Here is a 21,540-nt window from a genome sequence, read left to right as displayed (position 1 = left end):
ACTGAGGGAGATGTACGAAGATTCTCTCCGGCAGGATTAGTTAAATCTTGAATTTCTTTTCTTGGGACATCTATAATCAACGAGTCTTCGTCATTGAAAGGGCAGTCCTTAGCGGTGTGCCCTCCCGTATAGCACATTGAACAAGCAACTTTAGAATTCGAATAACGATTAGGCATATAACAATCATTGGCTCTACACAGTAAAAAAAATTGTGTCTTTTCCAGACCTTAAGAGGTATTTTGCTTTGCATCCATAGGAGCTTCAAAAAAGGTATCGAAAAATACCTTCTCAATAAGGTTCGCAAAAAATACCTTCGAATGAAGAACTTTTTGATACCTTAAGGTACTTCATAGCACCCTTTCAAGATTGAAATAAAACCACAATAAGCACGTTTAAGGCACTTTTAGATGATTGAAAAATTCCTTTAAAGAGCTAGAAAATACCTCTCAAACGAAGGACTGTTTAACACCCCTTGAGGTACTTCATAGTACTTTTTGAAAAATGAAATAAAACCACAACAAGCACGTTTAAGGCACTTTTAGATGATTGAAAAATACCTTTAAAGAACTAGAAAATACCTCCCAAACGCAGGACTGTTTGACTCCCCTTGAGGTACTTCACAGTACTCTTTGAAGATGGAAATAAATCCACAATAAGATGATTGAAAAATACCTTGCATGAACTAGAAAATACCCCTCAAATGAAGACCTTTTTGAGACCCTTTGAGGACTGAAATACGGCCTGAGTAAGCACGTTTTAGACCAAAACTAATGATCCAATACTAGCCGTACCGGAGCAATTTTGTGGAACAACACAGATAATTAAAAATAATTCCGAAAATATACCACAAATTATAACTAAGTCACAGATTATCCCCGAAGTATTTTTTATTAAAATAACTACTACAATAGCTTGTTTAGAACATTTTTAACGGCAATAGATATTTTCTTTGACCCAGGCTCTATGCAGAAAACAATCTTTTGGAGAAACTCCAACGTTTTAACCAGCTCAGCTGGATACTGAACCCCAAACACATAGTATGAAGCCATCAGCAAGCATAGTCCATTTACAGTGCTTGTTGCTTTTATTGCAACAGTTTCGATCATCAGTTTAATTGGCTGTGATAAAAATCCATCTTCTTCTATGCTAAGAACTGCGTTTTAATGTTTTTCGCTATTCAGTAACAATAAATATTGAAAGATTAGTTAGCCTATATACGAAATTCCTAGGCCCTGGTTCGGGAAATCATAAAATATCGGATTTAAGATTTCAGACAATGCTGGCTGCATAACAGGGGAAAGGAAACGTAACTGCGAGTCTTATGAACCAGGGATTTATTACTGTAAAGTCTTACATAGTTGAAAGTGAAAAGATGGTCCGGGTTTTCTTTGAATAAGAGCGGCAATAGCACTAAACATGCGCTTAGTTCCATTTCTAAAACGATATTAAACATTAGTTAATTATGGGTATATATAGTAAACGATAAAAAAAAACGTTACCTATTATTTCAGCGTCATTTATATAATCTTTTCGAGCCTCCATCTGGTCATTTAATTTCTTGCAAAGGGCAGAACTTTTACTTAGTGCTAAAATTCTTGGAACAAGGGGTTGCAGGTATGCCAAAATCTTTTTCTCTGGATTAATATCCCCCTTCAAAATTCTGGCGAAATCTTTTAAAATCTGGAAAAAATTTGGAGTAAGGCTACGTTCTACTTTAAATTTAATTTGTTAACACTAACCTCTTTCCCACAATTTAAATTTGGAAAGCTTTCCAAGGTTTCCGGAACAGAATTTGTTTCGTTGCATTTTTGCCGATAATGGAGGGTTCTTAACATTTTTTCGTCCAAAATGGCCTCGTTTGGCTTGGTTTTTTTGGCCTCACTGCATATCACCTTGATACGTGCCTCTATCGAGGTTGGATCCTCCAAAAAGTCATCTTGAAAAAGATGATTAGTTTAGATAAACCAAGTGTAAAAGATAATTACGCATACAGCTAGTTCAATTCGGTTAATTTTTTTCTTTTTGGGAACAGGCACTTCATCTTTATCCACAGGTTTTCTTTTGTTGTTCGTATGTTTTTTTTTGCCTCTTGAACACATCGTAGGTGCGTCAAAGGTTTTCTATTCCTTTTGAATTTTGACTTTAACGATGAGAGCCAGGTAGACTATTTTGAATATTAATAAATAGTAGTTTCGTTTGCCACCAAAATATATTTTATTAATGGTGTTCAGGATAAGTACTTCCGTATTCAGGGCCCAGCTTACACCTGCAAAAATCGGTGCAGTGCACACTCTCACATACTCATTGTGAGTTGGATACCTATAATAAAATATTCAATTTTAACTCAGCGAAACTTCTTTTCGACTATTTCATATTCATTTCATATCTCCTTTGATTTACACCTACACCGTGTATCTTGTCATATCCTCAATGAGAAGTCTGACAAATGTTGATGAATTACTTGTGTGAAACACATGGCTGTTTTTTTCTTTGATTAGTTCCATTATGTTATGGGGTAAAGCAGGAACTTTGTATCCAAGAGGAATTATTTTTTCGCTCTCACACACAGTTTCATCTTCTTCAAATATTATTGGCACTGATAAATTTCCTCTGTAAATTATTTGGATATTTGAATTATACTTCAATGATGCAAATTTAATTTTTGATTGGTTGCTCACGTTGATGTTGAAGGCACTGCCAATGGAGCTGCATTGGGGTTGGTTTTAGCTTCTTTCTTCTTGCCCAGAATATTGAGCTCGTAGCCGTCCGGTGGACTATCTTCATCATCACTCTCGATGTCAATAAACTTCTTCCATTTTGTCGAAAGTACTTGGATTCTTTTGAAATCCATTATTTTAAAGGATTTTTAATCTTAGTCGATAGATTATCGATGGTGAATGGTTCGTCAATGGTTACTTCTTTCGTACGGTCATAGTATGTTACGCAATAACTGCGAGTAGCCTTATAACAAAATAAAAAATGCATTAAAACAAGGACTATATAATAATGCTTGCTGCTAATTATTTACGTTTATAACATTGGTACGAGTATTACTGAAAAATACTGTATTTCAAGATGATAAACAGTTTGGAATTTACAAGGTATGAGTTCATTATGGTGATGTCAATTTCTTCTCCAGGTTTAATGACTTTCCAGAGCTTTGAATCTTGCACTTCATAAGCATTGATATGTCTTGAATATGAAATGGCAGTGAAGATTTTCCCACATATTACCCACACATCATTTATTTTCAAAATACGTGCAATTTTCATAAGAACTGGTATATTTTCGCCATGTGCTAAGGCAGTTGTCAAAAATGTTTTCATTTTATATGCCACTGATTTTATCTTAATTTCATTAGCTTTAAAGACGATCATTTTCTCTCTTTCGACATTTAAATAAGAGCATTTTCTAATTTCACCCTTTAAGTCGTATGGTAACCTTGAAAACAACACTGGTTTTACACATTTTTCAAGATATTCATTTTCAATTCCATTTTTCCCACTTAAATCGTAACATTGGGCATACTGATGACGTACCGCTAAAGTTTTCGCGATATTTGTAAAATTTTTCCCTCTACTTGCCATTATCTTGAGGTTTTGGTGCTTTGCTTCAAACCTAATGCAGGATAGTCTTCTTAATGGGCCATACTTTAAGGTTAACCGAGGATAGTGAACTAAATAGTGGACTTTGGGGGTAAACTTTGTTGGGGCAAGTTCGTTTAATTTTTGGTAAAACTGCTCAATTAAGTCACTGGCCATAGGCAGCCAATATCTCTCAATCACTGGGGCCACTAGAATGTCAACTATTTGCCTTAGATTTAGGTACAATTTCCAATAGGCATTCTGTTCGGGAACATGTTCCCCAAACAGAAATGGAGAAAGATAAAATAAACAAGCTTTCTGAGAAGCGGACCCAATTAAATTTGCATCATTTAAAATCATGCCCTGTGTGAAGGTACCAGGTTTATTGCGAGTATCTTGGCAGCCATAACGGAAGTTTTTTAAAATATTATTTATGTCATCTAGAGCAAATACATCCTCGCCAATCAGCCCAGCTAAAACAACTTTTAAAACCAGAGGTATCACGCCTTCGTATAGGTCGTGCATTATATCTGGGGGAAACATTTCAGTTACTTTAAATTCAGGAATGTCAAGGAAAGGTGATCTCTCTTGCACACCATAGATTTTACAGTTGTCAGGGTTTTCCGCGATAGCTGCAAGATGATATAAGTGCCCTGTTTCAGTCCGTAAAGTATGGCCACTCTCCAAAAACTGCTCAGACGCAGTTTTTTTAGTTGCCAGGCACTGGCGGCATATTCGTAAACCAGAAAAACCTTTATTGAACCCAGCTAAGAGGTGGGATGACAGACTGTCCCCAGATATTGTGGCTAAAGCACCCTTAACTACAGTATTTTTTTTCTTGGTATATATACCCTTGGTCTGAAGAGTAATTAAATCCTGAATGAAGGGATCAAGAATGGGCGCATATGGATTTATTAGATGTCTTGCTTGGCGTAAGAACTGTTGAACATTTATCTCATCACGAGCTAGCTGTTCAGTTATTATTGTTATGCGACTATAAAATACGGTTTGAAATAAGTTGATCATTACCAAAGTATTTACATTGTTTGCGCTATACCGACTTACTTGTTGTTATTTAGATGGGACCAGAGCTGTGCTAATTAGCTGACAACTAATTGAATTAGAATTAGCAATTTGGGAAATATTTTTGAACTAATTAATTAGCCAATTAGCAATTGCTGCTGGCCCATTGGGCCGAATACCATTTGACCGAATGTCCCATTGAACCGAATCCCGTTGGACCGCATATAGCCAAAATGTGCGGGTTTATTATCTTAAAATTTTCATTGCTATTAAAAGATATATTTTTAACGCCGTAATTTAAAACCGAATTAAAAAATACCTCTTTTGGTTTAAAGAAAATACCCTTGTCCTTAAGCTTGCGTCTATCAATACACTTTCGTATATAAATAATGATACTGTGATGGTCAAATCCCAAGTTTAAAAGGATGCCTCTATTGTAACCGAGCCGAATCAAAGCGAACCTGAAATGACCCGTAAAACAATCAATATTTTGGAAAAGGCATATATTTATTGTTCAAGAAACTGAATAAATGCAGCGTTAATTGCTCCAGAATCTTTATAAAAATAATTTGTTGGAAAAGGCCCGCTTTAATTATGCAAGGACCTCAATGAAAATAAAATTATTATGGCAAATCGGTTATCCTACCACTTCCAATCCTAACCTAACCAAACCTAACATAACCTGACTTAACCTAACCTAACCTAACCTTACCTTACCCTACCTGACCAAACCTAACAAAACATAACCTAACCTAACCTAACCTAAACTAACCCAACCTAACATAACCTAACCAAACCAAACCTAATCTATCCTGACTTAACCTAACCTAACAAAACCAAACCAAACCTAACCTAACCTAACCTGACCTGACCTGACTAAATCTGACTTAACCTAACCTAACCTAACCTAACTCAACCTAACCTAACTTAACCTAACCCAACCTAACAAAACATAACCTAACCAAACCCTAACCCAACCCAACCAAACCTAACCAAACCTAACCCAACCAAACCTAACCAAACCTAACCCAACCAAACCTAACCTAACCTAATCTAACCTAACCCAACCCAACCAAACCTAATCTAACCTAACCCAACCCAACCAAACCTAATCTAACCTAACCCAACCCAACCAAACCTAACCTGATTTGACCTAACCTTAACCCTCTAAAATATTACCGTAATTTTAATAAAATTTACGCAAAACATTTCAAATACTCAAAGGCCATTATTGCAATAGTATTTTTTTATTACTTTATAGTTTCCCACACTGTCTAACGTAACTGCAATTAAGTTCAAATGAAATTAATTATCAATTGCGTGAAACTATTGTTACGTAGTTTACTTTTTCTTTCGGGGAATCGATCCAAGGACTATCGCACGGTAGTCCGATACTCTTCTACTGCGCCACGGTGAGACGAAAGTTCCTATCGCTAAATTAACCTATATAGCCTTATAAGTAATAATAATATTCCTAAAAAAAATCCCAATAGACAGAAAACCGCACAAACGGCGGGATTTTAAATCATATTTCAGATAAAATCGGTCGATTGGGAATTTGGTGGAATGGGATTCGATCCAATGGGAGAACACCATACAGAAACCGAAGATTGAAGAAAAAAAATTGTGATAATGTCTTTACCCCTGCTAAAATATCCAAGGTTCCTCGGGGTAACCTTTTCCTTTTTTTCTTTCCATATTCTGTTGTTAAAAGATAGTTCCTAAAGAGGGGGGATGTAGCATGGCTGCCAGATTCCTAGGGTCTGGCAGGGTGTATAAGCCTCCATGCTACATGTTCCTCCTCCTTTTGTGATTCTGAGAAAATTTCTTAGTCAGTCGTTAGTCAGCTCTCGAAACGAGCAGTTTTTTGTTTGTTACTTTACTGTCAAGTTACGGTATAGTCGGGTTAAGCCCTTTTTGATTAATAAAATTTAAGAAGACTTGTTTCTTCTGTTTTGACTAAAAAGTATTATTATTATTGTTATTGAGGAGGGCACGCGCCCTAGCACCGATGCCAAAGGCATATTGTGCAACCTCATATTCAGGCCTTGAATAGGCCCGTAGCTGCAGCGTAGCGAAGAATTCGCTCCACCGTAATAGAGGAGACCCTCGAGGGTTCCAAAGTATGTGAATCAAAATATTCTAGTCTAAGCGAGGCGAAGCAGTCGCACTCGCAAAGTACGTGAGCGGATGTTTCTTCCTTCTCCTGACACGACCTACAAAGAGGGTCGTCGGCAAAACCCAACAGATGGAGGTGCCTATTAAGCCGACAGTGCCCGGTCAAAAGACCGGTGGCCAGCCTAATATCCCATCTGCTGAGCGAAATTAGGTCTCTGGCACGAGACCTGCAGGGACCATTGACAAAAAGTTTTGTCTGTCTCTGGCCCTCCATGTTATGCCAGAGCTGGTTTTGTATGACAGTCAACCTGTCATGCAGACACCGTTTGGCGTGCCTGTAGGGGATGGGGAGGGCCGGCCCCGGCCCCAAGAGCTTGGCCTCCGTACCCCTTTTCGCAAATCTATCGGCTTGCTCATTGCCATGATATCCACTATGCCCTGGCACCCAGTACAACAGAACCCTGTTGCAGGATGCCAGTCGCGCTAGCAGATCAAGGCAGCTGCGCACCAGTTGAGAGGTAATCTGACACCGGTTCAGCGCGTTCAGGGCGGCCTGACTGTCAGAATAAATTCTCACAGTCCGTCCGGTATACCCTTTGTTAATACAGTAATTAATTAACAGCCTGGAACACACTAGCGAAGGTACCCAGGCAAGCAGAAAAGCCGACCCTTGTGGTTTGGCAGTAATAGCCGGCGCCAGCGTCGGAATCAGTCTTGGAACCATCGGTGAACCAAATAGTTTCACCCCCAGTGCCAAGAGACAGCAGGTTAGTCCACTCTGCCCGAATGTTGAAGTGGATGCTGAAAGGCTTAGTGAAATCAAGACTGGTAACGGTTTTGTCAGAGCACATCGTAAGCGACGGCTCAAGTGCGGCATACTCCCGAAAGAGCTTCGTATGGCTGTAATCCCAAGTCTTGGAACCCAGCAGCCACTAATGTTGAGCCTGTAGGCTCCCATGACAGCCTCCTCCTCAATGAAGAGATGAAGAGGAAGCATGTCAAGGAGCACCTCCAGGGAAGCAGTTGGGGTCGATCTCATGGCCCCCGTAACACCAATGCAGGCAAGCCTTTGAAGCTTGCGCAGGGCAGCCTGCACCGTCTTAAGCCGGACCCTTGTCTACCAGACAAGTGCCCCGTAAGAAATTATGGGTCTGATGATCCCAGTATAGAGCCAGTGTACAGCCTTGGGGTTGAGGCCCCAAGTCTGGCCGACAGAGCTCCTGGTCCTCCAGAAGAGCATCTTGGCCTTCTTAATACACCGATCAAGATGCGGCTTCCATGTGAGTCTGCAATCAAAGGTCACCCCCAGGTATTTCACCTCGGAGGACTTTGTCAGGACCTGGCCAAAGAAATAGATATCATTGAACAGATCCTTAGTATTCTTCCTCGTAAAAGGAACAAGGACAGTTTTATCAGGATTAACGGTGAGGTTAACCGCCTGACAGCATTGCTCCACGCTAGAGAGAGCAGATCTCATAAGTGCGGTAACAGTATCCGGGAACTTCCCGGTAAAGACTATCGCTACATCGTCCGCATACCCGAAGCAGCTACAGCCCCCAGCACCCCCGAGCCTCCCCAAGAGTTCGTCCACCACCAGGCACCACAACAGGGGAGAGAGCACTCCACCCTGAGGGCAGCCCCTGCTGGTAGTCACCCTAGAGAGTCCCCAAGGAGGGACGCCGTCACCTCGCGGTCGGTAAGCATAGACTAGATCCAGCGGCCAAGAGTGTCGCTGATGCCAAATCTCTTCACAGCTTCAGTAATAACCGAGCTAGAGACCTTTTCAAAGGCCCCCTCAATATCGAGGAAGACGGCCAGTGAAGTTTCCTGAAACTCGAAGGCCCTATCCAGGCAATTCGTAAGGCCGTGAAGGGCCGTCTCAGTGGATTTGCCTTTTTGGTAGGCAAATTGTGAAGAAGAGAGAGGAGTTACCGAAAGTACCTCGTCTCTAATGTACCTGTCCACCAGCTTCTCCAGAATTTTGAGGAAGAAGGAGGTCAGGCATATGGGCCTAAATGCCTTCGCCTCGAGATAGGAAGCCTTCCCGGGCTTGGGAATAAAGATGACCCTAGAGCGTTTCCAGTCACGAGGTATGTGACCGAGAGCCATGCAGAGTCTGTAGATCTTGCAAAGCGGAGAGCCGATGTGGTCTAAGCCCTCCTGCAAAAGCAGAGGGAAGACCCCATCGGGTCCCGAAGACTTGTAGGGCTCAAAACAGTTGACAGCCCACGGAAGCTTGGGAATCGTGACAACCTGTCTGGCTACAAGCCAGTCTTCCCTCTTAGCCCTGTGCAAGACAGGGTAGAGAGAGTCGGGGTTTGTTGGATTCATTATAGTAGAATCAGGAAAATGGACTTCCAGCATGTGCTTGAGAGTCTCAGCCCCAGACTTAGTGTACACACCCTCCTGCAGCTTAATAGTATTAAGCCGATGTGTGTTGTCATGCGCTAGGATCTTCATGACCCTAGCCGTGGCAGGGTCATTGGAGACTTGCTCACAGAAGGTCCGCCAGGAGTCCTTCTTAGCAGCTCTAATGGCCCTGTTGTAGGTGTTAAGGGACTGCCTGTATCCAGCCCAGTCACCCGTGCGCTTGGCTTTGTTAAAGAGCCTGCGCGTGCATTTACGAAGCCGGCTGAGATCCGCGTTCCACCAAGGGACAAGCCTCGAGCGGTTGACGGTCTAAAGTGGGCAGTTCCGGTGGAATGACTCCATAATGGAGCACTGTAAGTCACCAGCAGCCCTATAAAGATCCTTAGGTGAAGTAAGTTTAGGAGTGTGACCCCCTCCGTAGCGTAGGATTAGGTCTTCCCTATAGCCGGCCCAATTGGTCCGTTTTGGATTGCGTATCTCCGTCCCCGCTGGGACAGAGGTAGTCGCGACAGTAAAGCAGATGTGCCTATGATCCGACAGAGACGGCTCATTAGACACATGCCAGTTAGACACGGAAGACACGAGGTTTTCCGTGGCTAGCGTGAGGTCAATGACCTCCCTTCTATTAGAAGTGACAAAAGTAGGTTCATTGTTTTGATTAAGAATATGGAGTTTACAACCAACTAAATATTCTAGTAAATCATCACCTCTCCTGTTGCAGTCAGAACTGCCCCTCGTGATGTGATGAGCATTGGCGTCGCAGCCAATGATTAGTTTGTCCCCTCTCTTTTCACATTGATCGACCAAATTGATCGCCTCAATTGTCGGGAGAGAGTCCGCGTCGTGGGCAAAGTAAGCAGAGGCAGCCGTGATAGTCAACTTGGCATGCCCAGTGGCCAGGACTAGCTTCACGGCCGCCGTGTCCTGGGACGTGTACAGCGGTAGAGAGATACAGCAAAGATCCCTCCGAACCAGAATACACGCCCTAGGTCTAGCAGCAGTTTGGTCATAAAATAGTGACCCCGCCGCGTCAAGACCGAGGATTTTGCCATGGCAAATCCACGGTTCTTGTATGAGGGCCAGATCAAGACCCTCTATAGCGAACCTCCTGCAGAGTACCGCAGAGGCCGCCTTGCTATGGTGCAGATTGATTTGAATTGCACGTAGCGTCCCCATGGTCCTTAAGAGAGGGGTTCAGAAGGGACCTAGCTACACCTCATCGGTCCCGAGAGGGCTAGTGGCACCTCCCCCCCGACAGGCAAGTTCCCAGTCCCTAGATCCTCCCCCTCACCAGGACTACTAGAACGCACATCGGCTGGATCCCGAAGGGTCCCATCCGAATCTTCCAGTAGGGTGGACTCATCCATGGAAGAACAAGCTTCCGAATGAGCCACCCCCTCACCCTCTGTGCCTAGAGCGACACCAGCGAGCTCCACAGCGAGATCCCCCATCTCGCTAGTCCCACCCCCTGTCATAGACTCGGCTACAGTGATTTTGGTGGTTTCCGTGTTCTGAAGGAGTTTGAAGGAACCCTTGTCCACTCCAGTAAAGCCCACGAAACCAGCATTCTTAATGGCTTCCAATGAGGAGCCATCGATGGACAGTACCCAGTACCGCACTGCCCTGTCCACGTATGTCCGAATACATTTCCAATATTCGGTTGCAAAGCCATCGTTAAGGGCCTTTAGGCGCCGGAACAGCACCGCCGGCTCTTTGGTGATCTGGTCCCTGGTGCGGAACATTACCTTAAACGGCTTAGGGAGTTCGCTAGATCTCATTACTGAGAGCGCCGCATCCCCCACCACCGAGTAGGCTAAGTTATCCTTCAGCCATTGACCAGTAAACGTATCCTCACAGGAGTAAACCAGGGCCCCGGCCGTCAGGCTAAAATTCGCAAGGCGCGGTAGACGGCTCCCACGCTTCAAGAATCGCCTTCTGGATTGGGCCCACGTCTTCCTCCGTGATGACCGCCTTCGGATAGCCTTTTTTAACAATGGCCATCTTTTCTGTGCTGGCGGCGTCACTATAGGACTTAGCCTTTTTTGCCGCCGCCTGCGAGGTGCTACGAGAGGGAGTCGAGTCCTCCGTTCTAGGCCTCTTCAATTGGGTGCCACGTGCCACCGCACCCCCAGCGGGGGTGGAGACCGTTTCAGACCCCGATTTGGCCTTTTCCCGAGCAATCTGTCGTTTACGGCGACGTCGCACGGTACGTTTCGAAGCCTGACCAGTCACACGCACCGATAAATCGGCACGAGTATCGCTGGATACAGGCCCTAGCGTAGTGGTATAAGTGTGGGTTCTGCCCTGAGCAGACCCCTGCACCGTAGGTGTTGTAGTTTTAGAGTTGTTTTCTGATGTGTTATCCATGAGAATCCCACGAGTAAGGGGGCAAGAAAACGGTCACCACCCGGTAGTCCCCCACCCGGGTGGAAGGCTAGATACAACGGGGTGTTGCCTGGTGCCCCGAGGGGATCGTTAGCGATACCGTAGTTTTACTTCCCCGGTACCATGCAGCCCTCGGCACGATGCCTCAACACCTTGGCTTGGGAAGGACGCGTATCCGCTTAGCCCACACAACGTAGTGGTTACCAGCTCTCACCACCGAGGAGGTGTGATACTTCGCATCGATGAGGACCCAAGCTAGCGTGTGTGAAGTTAAAAACGCGAGCGGGAAGCCAAAGCAAGGGGGGGGGGGAAAGAGAGAACACCCCATCTAGCTTGCGTCCCCAACTTCGAGAGCCGACTAAAAAGTAAGTTGTCTTTATTCTTTTTATGGCCCTCGGGAGCTTTCTCCCTTAGTTAAATTATTCTACGGAGGGTTACAATAGGCTATTAGGATGAACTTCAATAACTGTTTTAATATTATTAAAAGTGTGTGGCTCTGATTTTTAATATTTTGGATGTATTGACTCTTGACCTCAAATATCTCAGCCCACAGATTGGACTTCATTACGACACCGACTTCTACAATGTTTTTAATTTAAGTAGTAGTACTCCATAAATCTGCTATCGTGGATGATCATTTAAACTAAATTATCACTATTAATCGAAGCATATTTTAAGCTCTTTATTGAAACTCTTTAGTTAAGTTAAGCAAATTGAAGTTAACTCAAGCGTCAACCCTAAAGATAACTGCGTACCCTATCTTTTTAGCCACATCTTAGTATATGATAGGATCTTAGTTTGACCCGAGCCGTAATACTTGTAGTAGGCCAAGCCTAGTTGTAGTTGTTGTTGTGTCCGGAGTTTTTGACTTAGTACCTCAACACACCCTTAGGAGGAACTAAGTTCGGTTAGAGAATTTATTTTAGTTAAAATGTGTCTTAATTGCAGCCGGGAATCGAACCCAGGTTGCAAGCCCAATGGAGTGAAACGCACTACCACTGTACCACGAGGGCGTGACAAAAATGGCGAGTTTTCTTCTTTTAATTTATCTCTAAAGGGTCGGGAATGAGGGAGGACCCTATTTGTGGGGTCGGATACTTCTGAATTTGTGTCTTTTGGTCTTTATATTTATTTAATTTTATTTATGGGCTAATTAAATAATAACGATGTGGCTGCTATTAAGGCCCAGCCCTTTGGCCGTCTTGTTTATGATGTTTCGCCTTATTTCTATTTTATTTGATATATCGAATTCCGAATCACATATTTTGGTGTCAGATTAAATGATTTCGAGAAAGTGTCTTCGGAGTATAGCAAATCCCCGACACTATACGATATCAAATTATTTCTAATTTTGAGATTGAAAATGAATTTGGACCAAAACAACGAACAAAATAAGTTATTTGCGTGAAAAAACAAACTCATTTCTCGCGTATAAAAACTTGCTCGCTGCTCGCTTGACTAAATAAAGTTCTTTCGAAATTGCTCTTTATGGCGTTATAATTGAAATATTAACTTTTGGGAAAGGTTCCCAGGAATGATTTAAATCACGCAATTGCGTTGAATAAAGCGGAACTCAAGAGTTTTAACTTCTTTCTAAATAAATCACGTCCAACTACAACAGCTTATTGCTAGGGTTTTGTTCTTAATTGCGAGGCTAAAAGCGGACAAAGAAACGTTTTTGCGTCACGCGAAATTATTGAATAAAGCCTTACCTCTTCAAGTATAGAAACTTTAATCGAATACTGCTCTTTTTCTGACCGACGGTTTTCGCAATAGCGCGCTGAAACATATCACGAATGAATGGTGAAGCTCATTCGTGGCCTGTCATCTATCTATAAATTTTGTGTTTCATTCCCGAAAGCAGCGTCGTTTAGCATACGAAGCCTGAGGAAGAAGCGAAACATTTTAGTGGTTTATTTTTGTATATTGTAATTAAAGCATTCCATGCCACTCTTTTAAATTCTAGAGCGTTTACGCGAGTGGTATGATTAACAAACAATCTAATTTTCTGTTATTTAACAAGAGCTGTGTAATTAACGAGTCGCCACAGCTTCACTTACTTTTATCAAGAGGACAAAATATAAGGTAATTCAAGAATTGATTAACCATAAGCACGGTTGAATGATGCACAAAAAAGAACTCAAACTATGCAAGTGATTTTATGATAAACGTTATCAAAAGTCTATTGTAACCTATTTGAAGTGTGTTATAATCCCAATTAAGTCATAAGATGATTAACATTTCCCAATTAAGTCTTCAGATGAGTCACGTGTCGCAATTAAGTCTTGGGATGATTCACGTGTCCCAATTAAGTATCGAGATGATTCACGTTTTCCAATTAAGTCTCGAGATGATTCACGTTTCCCAATTAAGTCTCGAGATGATTCACGTGTCCCAATTAAGTCTCGAGATGATTCACGTGTCCCAATTAAGTCTCGAGATGATTCACGTGTCCCAATTAAGTCTCGGGATGATTCACGTGTCCCAATTAAGTCTCAAGATGATTCACGTGCCCCAATTAAGTCTCGAGATGATTCACGTGTCCCAATTAAGTCTCGAGATGATTCACGTGTCCCAATTAAGTCTCGAGATGATTCACGTATCCCAATTAAGTCTCGAGATGATTCACGTGCCGCAATTAAGTCTCGAGATGATTCACGTGTCCCAATTAAGTCTCGAGATGATTCACGTGTCCCAATTAAGTCTCGAGATGATTCACGTGCCCCAATTAAGTCTCGAGATGATTCACGTGTCCCAATTAAGTCTCGAGATGATTCACGTGTCCCAATTAAGTCTCGAGATGATTCACGTGTCCCAATTAAGTCTCGAGATGATTCACGTGCCCCAATTAAGTCTCGAGATGATTCACGTGTCCCAATTAAGTCTCGAGATGATTCATGTTTCCGAATTCAGTCTCGAGATGATTCACGTTTCCGAATTCAGTCTCGAGATGATTCACGTTTCCCAATTCAGTCTCGAGATGATTCACGTTTCCCAATTCAGTCTCGAGATGATTCACGTTTCCCTCTTCAGTCTCGGGATGATTCACGTGTCCAAATTTAGACTTGAGATGGTTCACGTGTCCCAGTTCAGTCTCGGGATGATTCACGTGTCCAAATTTAGACTTGAGATGGTTCACGTGTCCCAATTAAGTCTTGAGACGGAGCCGTCTTTTCTCACTTGGGGACGCTTTTAGTATCATAACAAGTTGGAAAAACCCAAATATTACCTCTTCGTGTCAAGAGGTCTACTTCTATAAACTTATTCTACAGGGCCGGTATGCCCTTGTAGATATGACTTGATACCGTTTTGTAACGTTAAAGTAATATTCACCCGCTTTTGCTAATTTCCTATGGAGATTAACATGGGTTTTACGTGATTTTTCCCCACCGATAACTTAAAAACTACAGCGAAGATACTTTTCGGAATTATCTTAAATTAACAATTAAGTATTCAGGGTGTGCTATCAGCCAGTTTGATCAAAACAATTAAGTGTAAGTATGTTAATTTTAGTTAATTACAGAAGTACGGCTTTGACCATCGTGATTGGACATAATAATTAGCTAGATCTCTTGGAAAACTCGGTGTTATTACGTATCTGTAGTGTGGTGGTTATCACGTCCGCTTCACACGCGGAAGGTCGCAGGTTCGAGCCCTGGTAGATACATGTATTGACCATCGTGATTGGACATAAGAATTAGCTAGATCTCTTGGAAAACTTAGACTTATCACGTGTCTGTGGTGTAGTGGTTATAATAAATATTTAACAATAATTTCACTTCACTTGGTTTAATTATGTGACATGGGAAGCATACGTTTTCCCTACTTTTAAAACCATTAAACTAGGTAATATTAGAAGTTCAACAGATTGTCAAATAAAGATGTTAAAAGCCACTGTAAATGGTGCTTAAATGCCTAATATTTCCTTAATACTTCCAAATAATATTAGTAAATGGCGTGCATTGATCATAGAAATGGGGTTAAAGTACACCCTAAATGATGTCTTTTTTGGCACTGGAAAAAACAGCATATATGGTGTTTGAATGCACCATTATATTTTAGAGTGCAAATCTATGACGGTAAAACAAACATAATTATTCAAATTTAATTACATTAAGACTGAAGTGACAGATATTATATAAAAACGTCTTGGTTTGGACCAAGGCCGAAAAAACAAACGATATGTGTGAGGTTTATCAATTGACTGAAGTTTCAGATATTGAAATTTTTTTCTAGTTATTTTTATCCACTCAATCCTTAATCAATATTTAATTCAATCAACTGATTTTATTGTTAATCGATCTAGTCCCTCTAAATTAATTGAAAAAATTACATATCTACGCTTTTTCAAGAACAATTAATTTCATGATAAAATGTTTTCGGAAAATGTAATTATTCTTAGCGTTCCTCTTGATAAAACTAAAGCAAGGATTATTCTATATACAGATGCAGTATAGCTTAAGTAATATATAAACAGCCATTTTAAATAATAATATAAAAAAATGTCCTTGGAATATCAAAATGAAACAGAGCTTTGAAGTTACAAAACTACTAAAGGCATCGTAGTTACGAAAAATACTTCTACATATTCACTTTATATTATGGAAAAAGGGAATATTAAGAATCTGTATGATTTCTAAACACATCAACACAAGGAGAACTGCTAACGTGACGCAGTAGTGTAACAATAGACGGACACACACAGACAAAAACATAGACTGCTTTTTAACTCTTTCCCTATTAATTTTGAGTTGAGAAACAAGATTATCTTAAATATTAAAATAAATATAATTAATATTAAATATTTTCTTCGTTAGTTGTTGTTATTGAGCGTTACATCGTTTTGATAAAGAACAATTAAACATTCTTGAGAGACTTGACTAATATTGGGGTTTGAAATGAAACATACGCCGGTTGCTTCGCCTTACTCAAATAGGTAGTATATAAGGTTGTCGAACTACAGTTTAAAGCAAGAACAACCGCAATTGCGAAAACCTTTGGTGGACAACCCACCCCAGGGAAGCTAGACGTTTCTCGTAACCCTAACTGATTGCCGCGAATGTCTTAAACCCAACGATGACGATGGAGTTAGAAGCCAATGAGAATGATTGGTGTCTATGTGGAATAGACGGAGGACCAGTAGATGGTAGTGTTTAGAAGCCAGTATGTACAGACTGGTGTCCAAGTGGAATGGACGAAGACCAAAAGATGGTGGTGTGAGAACTCAAGTAGAGTGGCCATTTCCGTGACTGTGAAAGCAGTTCGGAAATAGCGAACACGTTTGCTCCGATTTGGAAACTGCGAACGCGGTCACGGGGGTGTAACAACAGTAACACACGATCGTTACAGAACCTCTCCGTGACATACGTCACTCGGAGAGGTAACAAGTTGGGAAAACCAAAATATTACCTCTCCGTGTCGAGAAGATTATTTAACCTTAAGTATCCAATGAAAACGTCGACCTTTTTGCCCTCATCCTTTCCCGCGCTTTGCGCTTCCGCATTTCATCCTTACTCTCAACATTATCTTCCTCCATTTTACATACAAAAATCAAATACTCACAAAAAGAAGCGGCAAAAACCTGCTGGCTTTTTATAACCACTTAATTTGACTTAATATACAACTTCCAAACACAAATATTTACTGGTAGATAAATTGACAACCTACAAGCAAAGAAAAATTCTCAAGAATGGCTCCCCCAAATTTAAAAGGTCTATTTTCAACTAGGTGGGCGTATCTGATTAGATTTAAAATATATATTTTAGAAATTTTTGGTCTGACTTTTATCTACACCTAGATGGTTTTCAGTCAAACAAACAAGGAGTATAAACACAATAGTGGAAGCTTCAGTCTTATTTAAAACATGTAAAAAAATTATCATCTCTGCAAATAGCTTACATATGTCTTTTTTACCAATGCCTAACCGTTTGGATTTTTCTAAAGCAATCTTATCACCAAAAAATTTTTTTATACAAAATAAATGTTTTATATTCTTATTAAGAATAAAAACAAGAGGATAAAAAAGGTCTGTCCTCTCGTAATTTTTTAAGCTTTTATCATGATTACTCTATACAACAGTAACAAGGAGTATAAACCCATTGGTGGAAGCAGTATTTTTTTCCGAAACAATCTCGCTTATGTTTATCCTCTCTAGACTTCGCTAAAAACTTATTACTCCTACGTAAAATATTAATTGACAGGCAAGGATTGATACCATTAAAGAAGGAGCTCAATATTATCCATATTTTCATTTCATATACAGAGAAAAGAAATTATTATGTTTCTGAGAGGAGCTTCCCATTTTGGTTGTTGTTTTGAAAAATATATCGCAATGCACGGACCTTGATAGATATAGGAGGCAATGAATGTAATATATCACAATGCACGGGCCTTGATAGATAAAGGAGGCAATGAAGGAAATATATCGCATGCACGGGCCTTGGTAGATATAGGAGGCGATGATAATCTCTCTCTTTGCACGAGAGGTTTATCTTTAATATTTAAATAAATATAATTTTTTTAATTATTTTAATCTTCAATAATTAACATTAATAATAGTTAAATCGTTTAAAATAAAGGTATACCTATTATCATGTCAAACTTTGCTAATATTGACGTTTAAATTGAAGGGTACCCCTCTTGCCCGCTTTCTTCAAATTTTGGGGTATATATACGATTCGTTTCCATTATAATAGTAAGGAAAAAGCGCAATTGCGAAAACCTTTGGTGGCGATCCCATCTTAGGGAGGCTAGACGTTTCTCGTAACCCTAGCTGATCGCCGCGTATATCCTAATACCAAACGATGATAATGGAGTAGAAGCCAATTATACAGATTGGTGTCTATGTGGAATAGACGGAAGACAAGTGGATGGTGGTGTTAGAAGCCAATGATGCAGATTGGTGTCTATGTGGAGTAGACGGAAGACCAGTGGATGGTAGTGTTTAGGAGCCAGTATGTACAGACTGGTGTCCAAGTGGGATGGACAAAGACCAGAAGATGGTGGTGATTAGAAGCCAGTATGTACAGACTGGTGTCCAAGTGGAATGGACGAAGACCAGAAGATGGTGGTGATTAGAAGCCAGTATGTACAGACTGTTGTCCATGTGGGATGGACGAAGACCAGAAGATGGTGGTGTGAGAACTCAAGTATAGAGTAGCAAACGGAGAGTAATACAGTTTTCTAAATTTCTGTGACCTGTCAATGCAGTCCGGAAATTGGGAACACGTTTGCTCCGATACGCAAACTGCGAACGCGGTCACGTGGGTGTAACAACGGACAGACACGGCCGTTACAGAACCTCTCCTGGACTACGTCACACGGAGAGGTAAACAGTACAGCCTCGTTACCCCGTCGACTGCTACAATATTAGGACAAGACATAGACGTAGAGCGGTGAAACCGAGGTGGCGGATAGTAAAAAATTGTTTTAGAAAATTTCCGAAGAACTTTATTAAACAACCATGGAAAAAAGATTAAAGGTTGCGAGGGACTAAAAAATTTCTCTTATGGTATAATAAAACTGTGAATTAGCAACTTCAAGAAGTTTTGTTTTACTAAAAAACAACATATTAAAATCCCATAATTAATTTTGTTGTCCACAAAATCAAGATTCAATAAAAAATAAATAGCCCCTAAAACAATTACGTTAATTTAAAGGAATAGTGCCGTTGTTTAAAAATTATCTCAAATCTAAAGAAAACCTTACTTTTATAATTCCAAAAATATGCTTGATCAATATTTAAATATGAGGAAAAACACAGAAAAAGCGTTTTGAAATCGAAAACTTGAAATTTGGGGGGCAAAAGCAAATTTGCGGAGAAGATTTTTGGCGGGATTTTCTCCTTGCTACGTCACTCACGTCATCTCGCGGAAAATCCAAGCGCGAGCGCACGAGACTCTCCGCGCGAATCTGAATAAAATAGGCTTAACGCGGCGACACTACACTAACAGGCGTCACGTGAGCGACATCTAGAGAGAAAATTTCTCCTTACTACGTCATCAAACGAAACAAAATTTAACTAGGCCTTTTCTAAACACAAAACTTTGATTGCAATTTTATCAATTGCTACGAAACCAAATACAAAAGTAAATATATAATAAACTAGATTTTTGAAGGACTTTTTTCACATTTTAAGTTTGTGGATGACGAAAATTATGGCACTAACACAAGGGTGAAACCTTGCTCTTTCATAAATTTTTTTAATTGGCCCCTAAAATATCAACGACAATTTATGGAAGACCCCCTTCGCAACTGTAATAAAAGCACCATCTAGAACACATATTGGGTGAAAATATTTCCTCTGTGAAACTGGAAATTTCCCCACATAAAAATCGACACGCACGGGCCTAGATATCTCGGGGCTCCGCTAGAGATGATTCCCAAATTTATGCGAGTTAAATATTTAATGATGGATTAGGTTCGCAGTCCGTATTTTGTTTAAGGCGAGAGGGATGGAGCCGAAATCTTTAAACTTATAACGTTTCGGTAGGGTCGTACAGTTCCTGGTATCAACTACACAGTTTCTGGTAGATATTTATACGCTTTATGCATACTTATATTTAATCAAGATTGTGCGTGCCAGTTTTAAGATATTCAACTTTTAAAGTGATGGTGAATGTTATTAAAAACTTGTATGCCATTTCCCAGTTTCTTCTAAGGTTTGACTGATTATTTCACTAACTTCCAAGGTGATTCCTGGTTTAAACTAGATAGTTGCTGGTATAGTTTAATAACATACTTCAATTTTATAAAGATAGTGCGTGCCAATTTCAACTTTTCAAGATATTTAACTTTAAAAAGGGGAGTGAAGCTATGTTCTCCTATATGCTTTTAGATTCCCTAGTTTGTAATTAATTTCTATAGCGCTAATTGGTATAAAAGTAATAGTTTTAATTCGAATATTTTGTGTCCTAGGGCCGGCTCATGCACCATTTAGAGAAGAGTAGTGTAACTAATTTATAATAATTGCTCTTAAAAAAATTAAAGGCATAATTTATTAATAAAAACTGTCACTGTGTAAATGGTATGAATCCTCCATGTGTGAAAACTATCTATAGTTTCGAAAATACTTTGGTATATTTCTTTTGTATATGAATTCGGTTCAATGGGAGGCTAGCAAAATGATTGCTTAACCATCGTCAATTTTGATTCAGTTATAATGTTTGGTATTTTTTAAAGGTATCAGAAATGAATGAGAGTGCGATTTTTGACCATCTGAAAACTCATTCGATGTGAGTATACACGTGCTATTTTTAGTGAATCAAATGAGAAGGCTAACATGTATTGAAAATCTGATGTTACACTCCTGATGTTACACTCGTGAGTTAGTCTCGACCACTTAAAGAATAATTTCAGTAACAAGTTGGGAAACTAGGTAGATGTAGGAATAGTAGGTAGTGAAACTGGGGATTGGACTTGTGGAATAGCAAACGTATAGTGAAATACAATTTTCCAAATTTCGTTGACGCTTTTTTGCGGCGGGAAAGGGCGAACACGTTTGCTCTGATTTGCAAACTGTGAACGCCCTCCTTTCGGGTGGAACAACAGCCACACACACTTAAACAGAAACTTTCCGTGGCATACGTCACTCCGAGAGAAAGTCTCATATTCTCACCCCTTAGGCTAGCCTAATCTAAAACGATATTTTTAATTCCCTGGCACACGTATTTCGAAATAATATCGTATTAGTAAGATAGTAGGTTTCATTAAATAATTCAGTGTTTCTTTGTAGGTTTGACGAATTCAAAAACCATCTCTTTTGCGTTGTAAGAAAAGTATGATTTCAAATAAATCTAAATCTAAGCATTTAACGTTTTTTTAGAAAGATGCTACTGACCTTACACGCTACCTAAAGGAGGATTTGAACAGTACATCGCTTCCGATGCAATACGATTATTTTTCAACGTTAACAGCATATCCGTATATGACCGATATTAGTTCTGATATATTTGGGGCATTCACCCTAGAGGTACGTTTTTACGATACAGCAAAGGAAATACATTTTTTGAACTACTTGGTTTGTCGCCAAATTACCAGTAATAAGTCACAAAAATAATTT

The 21,540-nt window shown here is 40.3% G+C and overlaps 1 long non-coding RNA gene and 1 other non-coding gene across 2 annotated transcripts in view; one reads left to right on the top strand and one right to left on the bottom strand.

Moving 5' to 3' along the window:
• LOC149654955 (uncharacterized) overlaps positions 1 to 21,540 on the bottom strand; it is a 547,559-nt gene that overhangs the window by 149,336 nt on the left and 376,683 nt on the right. The gene's annotated exons all lie outside the window — the stretch shown is intronic.
• On the top strand, positions 15,075 to 15,147 carry TRNAV-CAC (transfer RNA valine (anticodon CAC)). Its single transcript has one exon. It is a non-coding gene; the product is annotated as a tRNA-Val (tRNA).

This window comes from Phalangium opilio, unplaced genomic scaffold, assembly GCF_054372755.1.
Source record: "Phalangium opilio isolate 3A_F unplaced genomic scaffold, DU_Popi_V2 ptg000078l_1, whole genome shotgun sequence".
Lineage (NCBI taxonomy): Eukaryota > Metazoa > Arthropoda > Arachnida > Opiliones > Phalangiidae > Phalangium > Phalangium opilio.
Note: the sequence above shows the minus strand (reverse complement) of the source record. Positions and strands in the feature narration are given on the sequence as shown.